The sequence below is a fragment of the Lissotriton helveticus genome, chromosome 12, assembly GCF_964261635.1.
Source record: "Lissotriton helveticus chromosome 12, aLisHel1.1, whole genome shotgun sequence".
Lineage (NCBI taxonomy): Eukaryota > Metazoa > Chordata > Amphibia > Caudata > Salamandridae > Lissotriton > Lissotriton helveticus.
Genome location: NC_136073.1, coordinates 123,488,130 through 123,503,080, shown reverse-complemented (window position 1 = coordinate 123,503,080; position 14,951 = coordinate 123,488,130).

Sequence of the window (14,951 nt, the reverse complement as noted above, 5' to 3'; positions counted from 1 at the left end):
TGTGTGGATGTAGTGTGTCCAGCCCTCAAGGGAGAGGCTGGAGGTCTAACTTCCTGCGGAACACTAGAACGTGTCCCACAGGACATTACAGTAACCTCTTCACGTCACTTGTGAGTGTTTTGGTTAATTTGAGGAGTTTGAGTGCCGAGCTGAAGTGTTACTAAATTTAAAACTTAGGGGTTTTTTTTTACGGAGCTCGAAGATTTTGTTGCCGGTGAGATTTCAAGCAGGGGCGTAACACAGACCCCTGCAGCCCCCGCGGTGCGGGGGGTCCTCACCCTCCAGGGGGCACTGTCAGCACCTCACTTCTGCTGAGGAGCACTAGATTGAGTCCGGAGGGGGCCCCTTCACGTACCCTGCAGGGGGGCCCCCTCAAGATTCGTTACGCCACTGATTTCAAGCACTTGAAGACTGTAAGTCTGGCAACTTCAAATTTAGTTTTGCTCATTGTGTTCTTTGAAGGAGACGTTTTTCTCAAACCGCTCGAGCGCGTTCGTTGGGAGCGCTCACGCGAGATTCCTGGTGGGGTCTGACGTCATGGAACGTTGGAGGTACGTTGGCAGTTAAAAGCGACACAGCTGTTTGTCAACCGTTGCGGCTGGACGAGGCCCTCCCTTCTGGATAATTGATTGTTATAAATCTACACTGCGTGTCCTTCCATTTGTCTCCCGTCTGTAGCGGCCAGTACTGAGTACCTGCACTTTTTAGGTTTCGCCTGGCGTTTACTGCGCAAGCAGTATCGCGCAGGCGAAAACTTTTGTAAACAGTATGGAGCTTAATACCGCCTCTGTCTTCCATTGGTTAGCTCCATAAATGGAGACTAGCCATTGGAAGACAGATCTGCCCGTCATTGCCGGAGCAGATTCGTGGGCGTTCCCGCGATTTTTACTCATCCCACCCCTTTCCCTACGTCATGCGGCAGTGGACGTGTGTGGGCGTGTTTTTTTCTTTTTTTTTCTCGGTCATGTTTTTCGCTTTTTCGGAGTGTCTTCTGTTGGAGTAGGTATGCAGCATTTTGTTTCAAATATCTATTACCTTTGTACGTCTATCTCGCCTCATGCTTCTCCCTGTCTGTGTCTGTTTAGGCATGTTTACGTTGTTTTTGTGCTAATGCTAAGTCTTTGCGTTCCTCGTGTTTGTGACACACTATGGGGTCGGCATATGGAGGTGAACATTCATTGTCCCCGTGGTTGTATCACACTATAGAGCGGACATATATACCCCTCGTGTGTTTATGACACACTAAGGGGTGGAGATTTCTCGCCCTCGTGCTTACGGCATATTAAAGGAATGGGGATGGAGCTCCCGTAGTTATGAAATATTTAGGAATGGATATATCGGCGAATGGATGAATGGATGTGTGAAAGCAAGGAGTGACTGCATGTATGGTGTCTTATTGAGTGCATAAACACATCGTTTTGAGCCACGATTTAAGAAGGCTCTTAACACACGGGCATAATTAAACAATAGTTAACCCCATCCTCCCCATGATGGTCTACGCGATGATCATGGGAACTATTTTCATTTTACTTCCCAAACAGACGCTTGAGTTAAAGGCATACGTGATTGTACGCTCCTTGTGAGGAAGGGGGAGGGAGACGAAAACTTGCTCGTCGGGTTTTCCTTAAGAATGTAATCTTACAATGATAGGCAGCCTGCAGTGACATGCTTGGGCGTACTCAGTAGTTTAGAGCTGGTTTTAGCAAGGAGGTGGGAGGAGTAAGCGATGTGGGGGCGCCTCTAAAGGAGAGAATCGCGTCTTAAGCTGTTTAGTGCCGGCATTCACTTTGACTGAGGAGTTGCAAATCGCCATCTCCTGAATTGCGCTTGGCACAGCTGGCATTGGAGCGGTATTTGCAGAGGAAGGCGCGAACTGAAGAGAGAAGGTGAGCAGTTCAGCTTGAAGTGGTTCGGTTGTGTGGATAAAGCAAGATAACGTAGAATGTTCTGCCACGTTTAAAAAGTTGTCGGTCTAGACTGGCATGTCGGGCTTGTGTAGGCGATGATGGTGTGACTACAAGAATGTTACCAATGCCCTCTTGAGTAGAACAGTGGGAATGTAGTAATTAATGTTTTTTTAACTGCGTTATACAGTGGCGTAGCATTAGCAAGTGTACAACGACCCTCATGCTAGCAAAATAAATTCCAGCTACATTTGGAGCACAATGATTTCCATTATTTCCTTTGGGTCCCGGAGCCGCTGCACCTGCTGCACCATAGTTGGCAACGCAGTTGGAAAACGCAGCAGCGCTTCATTTGTAAAACAAAAAGTGGCGGGCCCAGAGTTGGCTCGGAAGCCGGCAACTGGCTCAAACGAAAGTTGGGGTGCTGACTACCAAGGCTTTCTCATCCTGACTCGCTCATCCACCACCATGATACACACCCACCCCGCGAGTTTATCTAACTCCTACATATTTTTTCATCAATGGTTTCAATGTTTTTCCGACTTCTCTTCCTCGTTCTTTCCCCCTTTTATGTCTTTCTCTCTCTTGTGGTGGATCAAAGTCTGATGATGAAAAAGAAGTCTGTTCCCAAAAAGTAGTCTCTTTCTTTTTTTTCTGTACATGTTTTGAGCTCGTTTGTAGGTGTTCACTACTAGAGTGAGAATATAGTTTCTCAACTTTTCAGAGCTCACAGGCGTAATACTTTTCTCTTCATCAATAAATTATGCTCGTTGTCTGTTGTATTCCATGGCTGCAGTTACGGTGTGTTTTAGGTCTGCCCTAAAGATCCCTTTAGCTGGATGTTTTCAGATACTTTGTGTCTCCTATACATTACCATATATATTGTGGGCTTTGGGTCACCCTTTCTCTAGATCAGAGTGCGTTTTTAGGTTTCGCCTGGCGTTTACTGCGCAAGCAGTATCGCGCAGGCGAAAACTTTTGTAAACAGTATGGAGCTTAATCCCGCCTCTGTCTGCCATCTTTATTTAAACGTCTACTAGTGGCTAGTCAAAACAGGACAATAGATCCAGAAAAACAGCCTATGCTGTTTCGTCCTAATTCACATGGGACTTCTTCAGGGCAAAATTGCAAGCTGAGGTAATCCAAACACAAAAGGCAAAATAGGCTTTGATTCCTTCCCAAAGTGCCTAGTTCAGATTCTCTCGTATTCTCACTATGATTTCATCACGTGTTAAAGCCGGCGTAGTCATCAATTCCCTTCACATTCTTTTAAATTTCCCTCTCACACTTTTATTATATGTCCATAAACAATCAATCCTTATGTTACACGAGTTGGTCTCTGTCAGGCCTTGAGTTTACATGGCCCCTTGCAGCACTAAAGAAGGCGTACAATGCCCCCTATTCCAAACGGAATTAAACCGGCTAAACGTAAAAACATTAACATTTTTATTTCCATTAGAATGTATTGGTTTTGCTGCCTCACATATAAGACGAGTGTCTATAAAGAATGCAAGATACATGCTTGAGCATTATATCATTCTATGAGGTTGGATTTTTATACCTCAGGGAGGATTTAATTCATTCAAAAAGGGCTCGAAGGAGGGCTCTATTTTAAACCGGTAAAATTATTTAGTTAGAGAGCCATTAGATAAATCACTGGTTCTCCGTTCATTCATATAAGCCCAGAAGTAGATTTTTAAAATCCTTTTTGAACACGAGTTTAGTGCGGAGGGTACAATAGGTCTCACATTTGCGAGAGATTAAGCTAATGGCAATGTAAATGACAATGCCATTTATTTATCTGTTTTCAAAACCAACACATAAATACAAAATTTGTCATTTACAATGCCAATAGCTCTAACTTTTCCAAAGGCGAAACCATTGCATTGTAAATGCTTGTTTATTTTGAGAGGGAGAGTATCGGCACTTCTCAAGCGAGAGGTAATACTTTTAATTGGAGAGTATCGGCACTTCTCAAGCGAGAGGTAATACTTTTAATTGGAGAGTACCAGCACCTCAAGCGAGAGGTAATACTTTTAATTGGAGAGTATCAGTACTTCTCAAGAGAGAGGTAATACTTTTAATTGGAGAGTATCAGCACTTCTCAAGCGAGAGGTAATACTTTTATTGGAGAGTACAGTACTGGCACTTCGAGAGGTAATACTTTTATTGGAGAATACCGGCACTTCTCAGAAACAAGCACTTATATTTTTCCATTTCGAGCACTGGTCACAGATTGCTTTTCTTAATAAACTTTTAAAAACTCCAGGACTGGCGACAAAATGTCTCTGCAGGATGAGGAACAGGTGTCACAAATAAATACAAACTCAGGTTCAAACCATGGTGTCCCAGTTTCTATGGTGAGAAAGGCGCCCAGAATAGAGAACTGAAAGCACATTTTCATAGCCACGTACCCAGTGTTTTACTTATAAATATGAGCGGGGGAGGGATGGAGGGGGTCAGGAGGACTTTTTCCTTCTGAACCTGCCTCTGACGTAGCCGACAGTCGCTGTATCTGAATACCAAGACGGTCTGTTAATGTTTTCCCCCTTTCACGGAGCTTTAAGTGGAATGAAAACACTCGAGAGGGGTGTCTCTCGTTCGAAGAGGCGTACCCAGTGTAATTAAGGGCCTGGCCGAAAACTGTTAGCTACTCTGCTGTGCTTTTTATTTATTTATTTAAAGCGATTTTATATAGCGCGAACATTAACCGAAGGTGTCAGAGCGCTTTACATAAGAACCAGTTGCGATACATAAGGACTTGGGATTACACGAGTTACATAAAAGATACAAACAGAAAAAACTTGTCAATGGTTGTTAGTTTCATGACATAAATAAGTAACTGCAACTGTGTTACATATACTGAAAATGCTTCAACTAAAAAATGATGAGACTGTGAAATAACTATAACGAGTCTCTTTGAAGTGACATCAAAGGCCGGTGAAGGGTGGTACAGCTGTAGAGTTATTTCTCACTCCGAGAGTGAGGGCAAAACGAGAGTAGGCCCGAATGGAACCTGTCTAAGCGCTTGGGAGCAGATTTACAAACCCCTTGAACCACTTTTGTTTCACTTCTAACATGGGAAATGTGACGCAAAAGTGGCGCAAGGGGCTTGTAAATCTGCCTCTTTTAATTTTTGTACTGCCAATGAAGAGCACCGACAAGACTTGGCTCACTTAGGACCCTGCCCTTTCTCATTTTCTGCTTTTCTCTCTAGTGCTCGGGGTCAGAATCCAAGTGCGGACCCCCAAATGAACGCTAGTGCCCACATCAACCGGCACAAATTAAACACAGCGCGCACACGTTTTCCGTGAGAGATCTCTCGAGCCGCTCTAAAAATAACAATCGTTTGTGTTGCACTATAGCACCCCCTTGTGGCATTGTGTAATTTCCCCCATTGCTTGGCTTTCGCTCGCTCATCAGCTAGAAAATGTAAACTAGGCAGCATTCTGAAAAAAATAATTCACAAACCTCGAAGTTAAGATTTCCATTCCTTGTTTATTGTTAGTGCAAAGGCCAGGAAAGACATTAAAAACGATACCTACACTGTTAGGGCATGTTCGATGACCCCGAGTGTTGTATCGGGGTAAGACTGGGAATGACGGAGACAGATTTTCTTGATAGGAAATGTATTTCGTAGTTTATTTTCATAGAAAATTCAAAAGTAGGACCCATGGCATAAAGAGAACCACAGCGGAGGAAAGCCAGGCATTCTTCGTGCCTACCTCCTGATCACTAGGGGCCATATTACCAAGGTGCAGTATCGCCGCTTTTTCGGCGAATTGTCCCGAGAAAGCGGCTTCTAGCGCCCTATTAACAAGGGCATGCTAACGCCTGCCTCAAGCCCACTTTGCATGTCAGCGAGAAACATCGCTAATGACATGCAAAGTGGGCGTTCCCACGTCCAACCACATGTAAAATGTGGTTGGAGGAGGTAACACCCTATTACCAAGGCAGGCGTTGGGAGAAGGAGACCTGCGATAAACTCGTTTATCGCAGGTGGTCTCCCAACGCCTGCTCAGATCAGGTGTTAGGCATTGATAACAATGAGTTGTGGATCATAAAGCTGAATCCACCCCCCATATTATCAAGGCACACATTAGCGCATGACAACAACGCTTGTTTTCACGCGCTAATGTTCCCTATCACCGGATTTAATATCGCCTACGTGTTGCGCGTTGATAATGAAGCGCTAACGCGGTGATAAAATCCGGCGATAGGGAAATGTGCAATGTGCGTTTTTTAACACACTTCTTGGTAATATGGCCCCAAGTTCGAACAGAAAATCAGAACACTGACAATAGGAAAGAACACAATAATTAAAGGAACAAAGCATTACTATCAGTAATGGGGCAATGCATTAATAACAGTATATCCGAAAGCAAGAATACGGATACTACATCATCCGACTCTTCACAACAAAACTTAAGACAAAACATAATCATCAAAACGAACAGGTAATCTTGAAACCCTCTCAGTGGAATGTACCTGTGGAGCTTGTAATGGTAGTAGAAAGCTTTATTCGATTTTAGAACAATATAAAATCATAAAAGCAACAATCAATATAAACAGTTTCATATACACAAAGAATAATATTAAATAAAATGGGTGATAATAAAGCCTTACATCCATACTATAGTTCATACAGATAAGAACTACAAAGTCAAGCATGTCATATTAATGGTGAACTGTTTGATCTATAAAATTACCATTTGCCTCCAGGGTAGCTCGGATTTTCAGACAGTTTTTTAAATACATGGCTATACTTTTGGCATTTGATGCTAAGTCTAATGTTTGTAATGCCATAAAGGCAGGACGGCATCTTCTCAAGCCAAGGGACAATAGGATGGGAAAAATCCATCGTTTACGTGGTACTTCATAATATTTGCAAAACAATAATGTATGTATATTAGACTGTACAGAAGTGCCGTCACAGGGACATTGGGTGATGGGAATTGACCAATCCTGTCTTCCTGGAAATAAATAGGTAATCAACAAAGGAGGGACAGGGGCGGGACAATATTTAAAGGGGTCCAATGTGCGTGTCCCATCAGACAATATTCAAAAAGAATGCACAAAGTTCCCATAGGGAGTGATATTAGAATAGAAGAAAAATTAGTAATCCTTCCTCTCTCCGAGTGTGGTTGTATGTGAAAATCAGGGGCAGGTGTCCCTTGTCGGAACTAGGGATGCCTCACACAACCGGCTGGTTTAACGACTGCTGTCATATCACCAGCCAATTGTCACGTATCATCATCGGCTTCCTGCTCCTACGTCAAGCCGGCGCTGCAATGCCTGACGGGTAGCACTTAGTGCTACACTTTTACGGAGATCTTTTGTTCCTGGCCGTTTGATTGAATGGGTGTGAGGGACCCAAATGGTAAAGTAGTGAGCGTGAGGTGAGGTGTATTAAAAAAGGTTAGTGTAGTCTACTCTGGACACTTTATTCATGTAGCTAACTACCTTGTTTAAAATAAGAGGGGTATGGGGACTCAACCAAACTATGGGTGGGAGACCCGTTCAACCCTCATTGGTGATCAGGTCAACATGTTTCATGCCGTCATGGCAATTCGTCAGGACCTAAATAGTGCTCATAAACTAGAAAAGAGCCCTGGTTGGGCTGAGGAGTCAAGCAGATACAACCTGAAGGGTCAGAGACCGGAACAGGGAGAGTTCATGTGTTGCAATCCGCCCCTCAGTAGCTGTAGAGGGTCCCCATAGACTGCTTGGGTGGGACCAACGCCCTCAACCAATAATCTTGGAGGCGCGAGGAAGTTAAGCCCACATCACCGGCACGGCTCGGTCGCGAAGCAGCTTGTAGTGCGGTCATAGTTCTCAGCGCCCATTTATCCCAGTCGGTGATCGTGGTTAAGGGCGTGTCAATTAGTCGGTTGCTAGGATACGTCTCAAGCGGGCGCGGACTCCCAAGTGTATGAAGATGACGACTTGTATGTGTCATCGTATCTGTCCAGGCGCCATATTGGAATGGGATATAGAGTTAGAGGTACAGAATATTTATAGGATGAATATGTAAAAGCAAAATCCATTGTGATTGCCAGATCAATTATCGAATAACGAAACTGGCATCAAGCGTTGAGGGTTAGCGTAGAACGGGCATTGGATAGCCGCCCTGGCTTTTGATGCAAGTATAACCCTGCCTCACATATGGAGCGCCATTTTGGAATAGGCTGGCGAGCCAAAATCGGGCGCCCTTGTTGATTTCCTCGTCACTATTTGCGGAGTATAGGAGTCACAGGGATGTGTTCCAAAGCTCCAAGTAAGATACCAGCGGCGATGGGGGAAATATAACAATTGATGTTTGCGGAGTTTGTTCACCGCGATCACTGTGGTTATTGGGGCACAGGTCGTGTTGGTGTCATGAAGGTGTCCCAGACCCCCAGTGGGGAAGGTGGTCTTTAGGGGAGATGGAGAGAGAGTGTGTGTGGCTGTGTGGCTTGCACATCTCTGGGTTCTTGGTCATGTCTAAAAGGCTTTATACAACTCACGGTATGGTGTATGATCATGTGTGTCATGGACCATGCTCCATGTGAGAGGGTTCGGGTGGAGGAGTGGTGGGCATTCCTCTCAGTGTGTCTAGGAGGGGTTTAGGACATAGAGAGGGGTAAAAACAAGGCAAAAGATATCAACCCCTCCGGGGTGTGGGCATGCTAGGGTATGTAGTCAGTGCATCTCTCACATAACCAGGGCATATATCTTGTATAGGGGTATTCAACACCAATGGCTGAGATATGATAGCCCAAAAAGGAAAATCATCTAGTTAGTGTGTTCCATGGGACGGAATCATTCAATCCCTCAGTGTCTAGATGTAGGCGGTGAACCCATCTCTGTTCAATTCTAAACAGAGCCTGCTGATTTGATGAAGGATGCCACTCCAATATCACCCACTGTATGTCCTCTGCGACATGGCCATGTTGCTTGCAGTGTTCATACAGGCCAGTATGAGTCTTATGGCAGCGGATATTACTGTTGTGTTCCATGATGCGTGTCTTAACTGCCCGTGTCGTCATTCCAATGTACTTCAGGCCACAGGGGCAAGTCAACATGTAAATGCACTTGCTGCTGTTGCAGTTGGTATGTCTGTTTAAGTGCCAAGTGAAAGTATCTGAGAATTGGACAGATTTCGTTTGTGTGGTTTGTGGGCAGACGACACAGTTGCCACATCGGTAATGCCCCGTCACCGGTGGCAGGTTCCAGAGTGTGTTCTGTGGACGAGTACTAGTCTTTTTTGGACGGGTGTGGACCAATTGATCCTTCAGGTTGGTGGTTCTTTTGAAGGCGAAACGTGGGCGGGGGATGTCCAAATTTACTGAGGTCAGTATACCTCAGTGGGAGTTCACTGTTTTTTTAATGAAGGAGGAATTCTTCGTATAGGAAGTTACACAAGTAATCAGATCTTCTTTTTCTTTTGTGTGGGTTTCTAGGAGGTTTTCCCTGTTATTGTTAAGGGCTCTCTTCGCTGAACGTCGCAGTAGTCTCGTCGGGTACCCCCTCTCTTGGAGCTTGTGTTGTAGAAGGTTCGCTTCCTGTTGGTAATTGGAGGTAGTGGTACAATTTCTGCGGAGCCTTAAAAATTGCCCGAAGGGGAGGTTGTCCCTTAGTGCCCTTGTGTGATGACTATTATAGAGCAGGAGGCTGTTTTTATCGGTCTCCTTTTTGTAGAGGGTGGTCGAGATCTCTGATGGGCCCAGTACAATGGTAAGGTCCAGGTAAGGTATGGAGTATTCAGAGATGGTTCCTGTGAATTTCAAATATGGATCTTGATGGTTGATCCATGTGCAGAACGCATGGCAGCTAGTCCGGTCTCCTTTCCAAAAAATCAGGATGTCGTCTATGTAACGGCGCCAGAGGGTGAGGTTTTCACGGAATGGATTGTGTTCTGGAGGATAGATGTAGAGTTTCTCAAAGGCGGCCATGTAGATGCAGGCTACACTCGGTGCGAAGGTTGAGCCCATAGAAGTTCCACGGATTTGATGGAACAGTTCTGATTCATATTTGAAAAAGTTCTTTGTAAGGGCTATGATGGCTAACTCCATTATAAAAGATACCGGAGTGGGGGATGACCATTCTTCCAATCTCAAAGTAGACTCCACTGCCTCTAAGGTTGCCTGTTGGGGGATGTTCGTGTAAAGGGCTTCCACGTCTAAGGTCAGTAGGAGGTCAACATCTGTTCTTCCATCCACATCATTTATCAGGCGGAGGACATCCCTGGTGTCCTGGAGGTAGGAGGGAATCTTTTTCACTACTGGTTGTAGGAAGACATCACAAAACTGGGACAGAGGTTCCAAGAGAGCAATAGACGAGGATCCACGAGCAGTGACTCAAGTGGAGGACAAGCTCCCAGGAACAACCGGATACAACACCATCCCCATTGGCAGCAAGGATACCAACAAGGACCCATGTTTCAGGGTCCCCCCCACATGGCACCCCCATGGCAATATCCCTTTTTTCCACAAGGTCCACCACAATTCTACCCTCTTAATCCGCCACCTTTTCAAGGCAGAGGCTGAGGCAGAGGAAGAGGGCGGAAAAGATGAGGACAGAAGGGAGTACAGTGGTCAGACCAACCGACACCACCAACCATGATGGAAACTCGGAGCTACACCACCAGAGGGAGAAGAGTTTAATTGTCAATCTCTCATCGAGAACCTTGACCCCTGTAGAAACCAGCGTTCTGGAAAAAGGACTAGGATTTGTCCCCACACCCATCCCAGACGGCTTCCAAGAGATGATTGAGATCAAGAGTCTCTTTAGGAAAATACGGTTACGAGCCTTTTTTGAGGGCAAACCTGAGTCAATCAGCCAGGATACCGGTCTTAAGAAACCTTCCACCTTTACCCCTACGGATGGGATGGTTCCCCCTGAGGTCCTCACTTTTGAGCGAGCGGTCCTGGCGAGCCTAAAAAAGAAACCTAACATCAAACAATTCAACAACCTGACAACTGCTGAAAGACATGCCGTAGACACATTAGGTAATGATGTCACGATTGTCATCAAGCAAGCAGACAAGGGGGGTGCCACAGTCATACAGGATGACCACGACTACGATCTCGAATGTAGACGGCAACTTTCCAACACCACCCATTATAGGCCCTTGCCTGTGGATCCCACCAAGCGCTTGACCACCACCATCATGAGTCTGGTGATTGAAGCCGAATCTAACGAGTGGATCACTAGGAAGGAAGCCGATTTTCTCATCACAACTGAACCCATAATACCATACTTCTACACTCTTCCAAAAATCCATAAAGGCATCACCCCAGTCCCCGGCAGACCGATTGTCTCCGGAATAGGATCTCTCTTGGAACCTCTGTCCCAGTTTTGTGATGTCTTCCTACAACCAGTAGTGAAAAAGATTCCCTCCTACCTCCAGGACACCAGGGATGTCCTCCGCCTGATAAATGATGTGGATGGAAGAACAGATGTTGACCTCCTACTGACCTTAGACGTGGAAGCCCTTTACACGAACATCCCCCAACAGGCAACCTTAGAGGCAGTGGAGTCTACTTTGAGATTGGAAGAATGGTCATCCCCCACTCCGGTATCTTTTACAATGGAGTTAGCCAACATAGCCCTTACAGAGAACTTTTTCAAATATGAATCAGAACTGTTCCATCAAATCCGTGGAACTTCTATGGGCTCAACCTTCGCACCGAGTGTAGCCTGCATCTACATGGCCGCCTTTGAGAATTATTATTTATTGAATTTGTATTGCGCTCAGCTACCCGTAATGGGTTTCCCGGCGCCAGGGACAGACTAGAGAAGAAAGATAGGTAATTGCCAAAACAAGGAATGAGCAGAAGCAGTGACCAACTAAAACAAAAAAGTTTTTAACTTTTTGCGAAAAGCAAAAAGATTGGTCTCCGTTTTGAGCACCAACGGAAGAGCATTCCACATCTTCGGCCCCAAATGGGCGAAAGAGCGGCCTCCCATTTTTGCCAAGCGAATTCTAGGAATTACAAAATTGGCTTGATTTGATGACCTGAGAGGACGACTAGGCTGGTAAGGCCGAACAAGATTGTGCAAGTAAGTGGGAGCAGAACCCTGACGAATTTTGAACATAAGGCACAAGGTTTTAAAGGCCACACGGTCAGAAATTTTTAACCAGTGAAGGTCACACAGGGCTTGTGTTGCAGACATTCTTCGTGGAACATTGCACAAAAGGCGGGCAGCTGAGTTCTGCACAACCTGGAGTATATTCATTGTAGCTCTATCGGCTCCTAGATAGAGCACATTGACATAGTCGATACGGGACATTACAAGAGCCTGAACAACAGTTCAACGAGTGGACTCAGGCAACATCCATAGGATCTTCTGCAACCAGCGTAAGGTATTAAAGCAGATTGCAGCGACCTTAGTTGCCTGTTGTCGCATCGAGAGTTTCTCGTCGATTAGAAAGCCGAGGTTACGAACAACTGGCACGGGGGTAGGCAGTGGACCCATGTCACTGGGCCAGTGTCTAGGGCCCCACAGATCTTTATGTTTGCCAAGTATGATGACCTCAGTCTTATCACCGTTGAGTTTTAGCAGATTAACCTGCATCCAGGCCGCAACCCGAGAAAGGCCGATTTTAAGGGCCGAGGTGTCCTGAGACCTACTGCCAGACAGGGAAAACACAATCTGCGTGTCGTCTGCATAAGAGTATATGGACAGACCGGCGTCCTCTACGATAGTAGCAAGGGGTCTGATGTAGATATTGAACAACAAAGGGCTCAATATAGACCCCTGAGGAACGCCGTAAGCAGATGAACAGATCGCCGATTCAGCTTTGGTTGAAAATACCTGAAAAGTGCGCTCATTAAGAAATGAGGCCACCCAGGCAAGCGCAGATCCAGCAACGCCAAGGGAGTGAAGGGACTCCAATAGAATGGAATGCGACACGGTATCAAAAGCCGCGCTTAAATCCAAAAGGATAAGCGCAAAGGTCTCACCACTATCAATACCGTGTCGGAGTCGCTCAGTCACCCCCAGAAGTGCGGATTCGGTGGAATAATTGGCGCGAAAGCCTGATTGGGATGGGTGAAGATATCCCGTATTTTCAACAAACTCGTTTAGCTGAAGGTTGGCATGGCGTTCTAATATTTTAGAACAAGCTGGCAGCAGGGATATAGGCCTAAAGTTGGCCAGGTTAGTAATGTCCACACCAGATTTCTTTTGTAGGGGAACGACCATGGCATGTTTCCAATCCTGTTCAACACGAGATTCACTGAGAGAGATGTTAAGTAACCTCATTAGGAATCTACGTGGTTCGAGGTCAAGTTGTTTCAATATCTTCATTGGGACAGGGTCCCGAGGAGATCCTGACCTAATGCTTTTTAAGCACGACAGGAAGGAGACATCATCAAATAATTTCCAGTTGTGCAGAAACTCAGTGGGAGGGACAGAGACATTACAGCAGAAGCCAGGTAGAGAAGGATCAGTGGGAGGTGGAAGGGAAGTTAAAGATTGATGAATGTCCTGAACCTTCGATATAAAAAAGTCCGCAATAGCATTACAATGTTTACCATCTAAAGCCGGCAACGCAGGGACAGTATCAGCACCTGTGAGTTTATTAACAGTAGCAAAAAGAGTCCGAGGACAATTCTGCACTGAAGTGATAGTAGAGGTAATGTAAGCAGCTTTGGCCCGTTTACAGTTAGCATGATAAGCTTTTAGCTCATCCTTGTAAATAATAATAATAAATAATAATTGAGAAACTCTACATCTATCCTCCAGAACACAATCCATTCCGTGAAAACCTCACCCTCTGGCGCCGTTACATAGACAACATCCTGATTTTTTGGAAAGGAGACCGGACTAGCTGCCATGCGTTCTGCACATGGATCAACCATCAAGATCCATATTTGAAATTCACAGGAACCATCTCTGAACACTCCATACCTTACCTAGACCTTACCATTGTACTGGGCCCATCAGAGATCTCGACCACCCTCTACAAAAAGAAGACCGATAAAAACAGCCTCCTGCTCTATAATAGTCATCACACAAGGGCACTAAGGGACAACCTGCCCTTCGGGCAATTTTTAAGGCTCCGCAGAAATTGTACCACTACCTCCAATTACCAACAGGAAGCAAACCTTCTACAACACAAGCTCCAAGAGAGGGGGTACCCGACGAGACTACTGCGACGTTCAGCGAAGAGAGCCCTTAACAATAACAGGGAATCCCTCCTAGAAACCCACACAAAAGAAAAAGAAGATCTGATTACTTGTGTAACTTCCTATACGAAGAATTCCTCCTTCATTAAAAAAACAGTGAACTCACACTGGGGTATACTGACCTCAGTAAATTTGGACATCCCCCTCCCACGTTTCGCCTTCAAAAGAACAACCAACCTGAAGGATCAATTGGTCCACACCCGTCCAAAAAAGACTAGTACTCGCCCACAGAACACACTCTGGAACCTGCCCCCGGTGACGGGGCATTACCGATGTGGCAACTGTGTCGTCTGCCCACAAACCACACAAACGAAATCTGTCCAATTCTCAGATACTTTCACTTGGCACTTAAACAGACATACCAACTGCAACAGCAGCAAGTGCATTTACATGTTGACTTGCCCCTGTGGCCTGAAGTACATTGGAATGACGACACGGGCAGTTAAGACACGCATCATGGAACACAACAGTAATATCCGCTGCCATAAGACTCATACTGGCCTGTATGAACACTGCAAGCAACATGGCCATGTCGCAGAGGACATACAGTGGGTGATATTGGAGTGGCATCCTTCATCAAATCAGCAGGCTCTGTTTAGAATTGAACAGAGATGGGTTCACCGCCTACATCTAGACACTGAGGGATTGAATGATTCCGTCCCATGGAACACACTAACTAGATGATTTTCCTTTTTGGGCTATCATATCTCAGCCATTGGTGTTGAATACCCCTATACAAGATATATGCCCTGGTTATGTGAGAGATGCACTGACTACATACCCTAGCATGCCCACACCCCGGAGGGGTTGATATCTTTTGCCTTGTTTTTACCCCTCTCTATGTCCTAAACCCCTCCTAGACACACTGAGA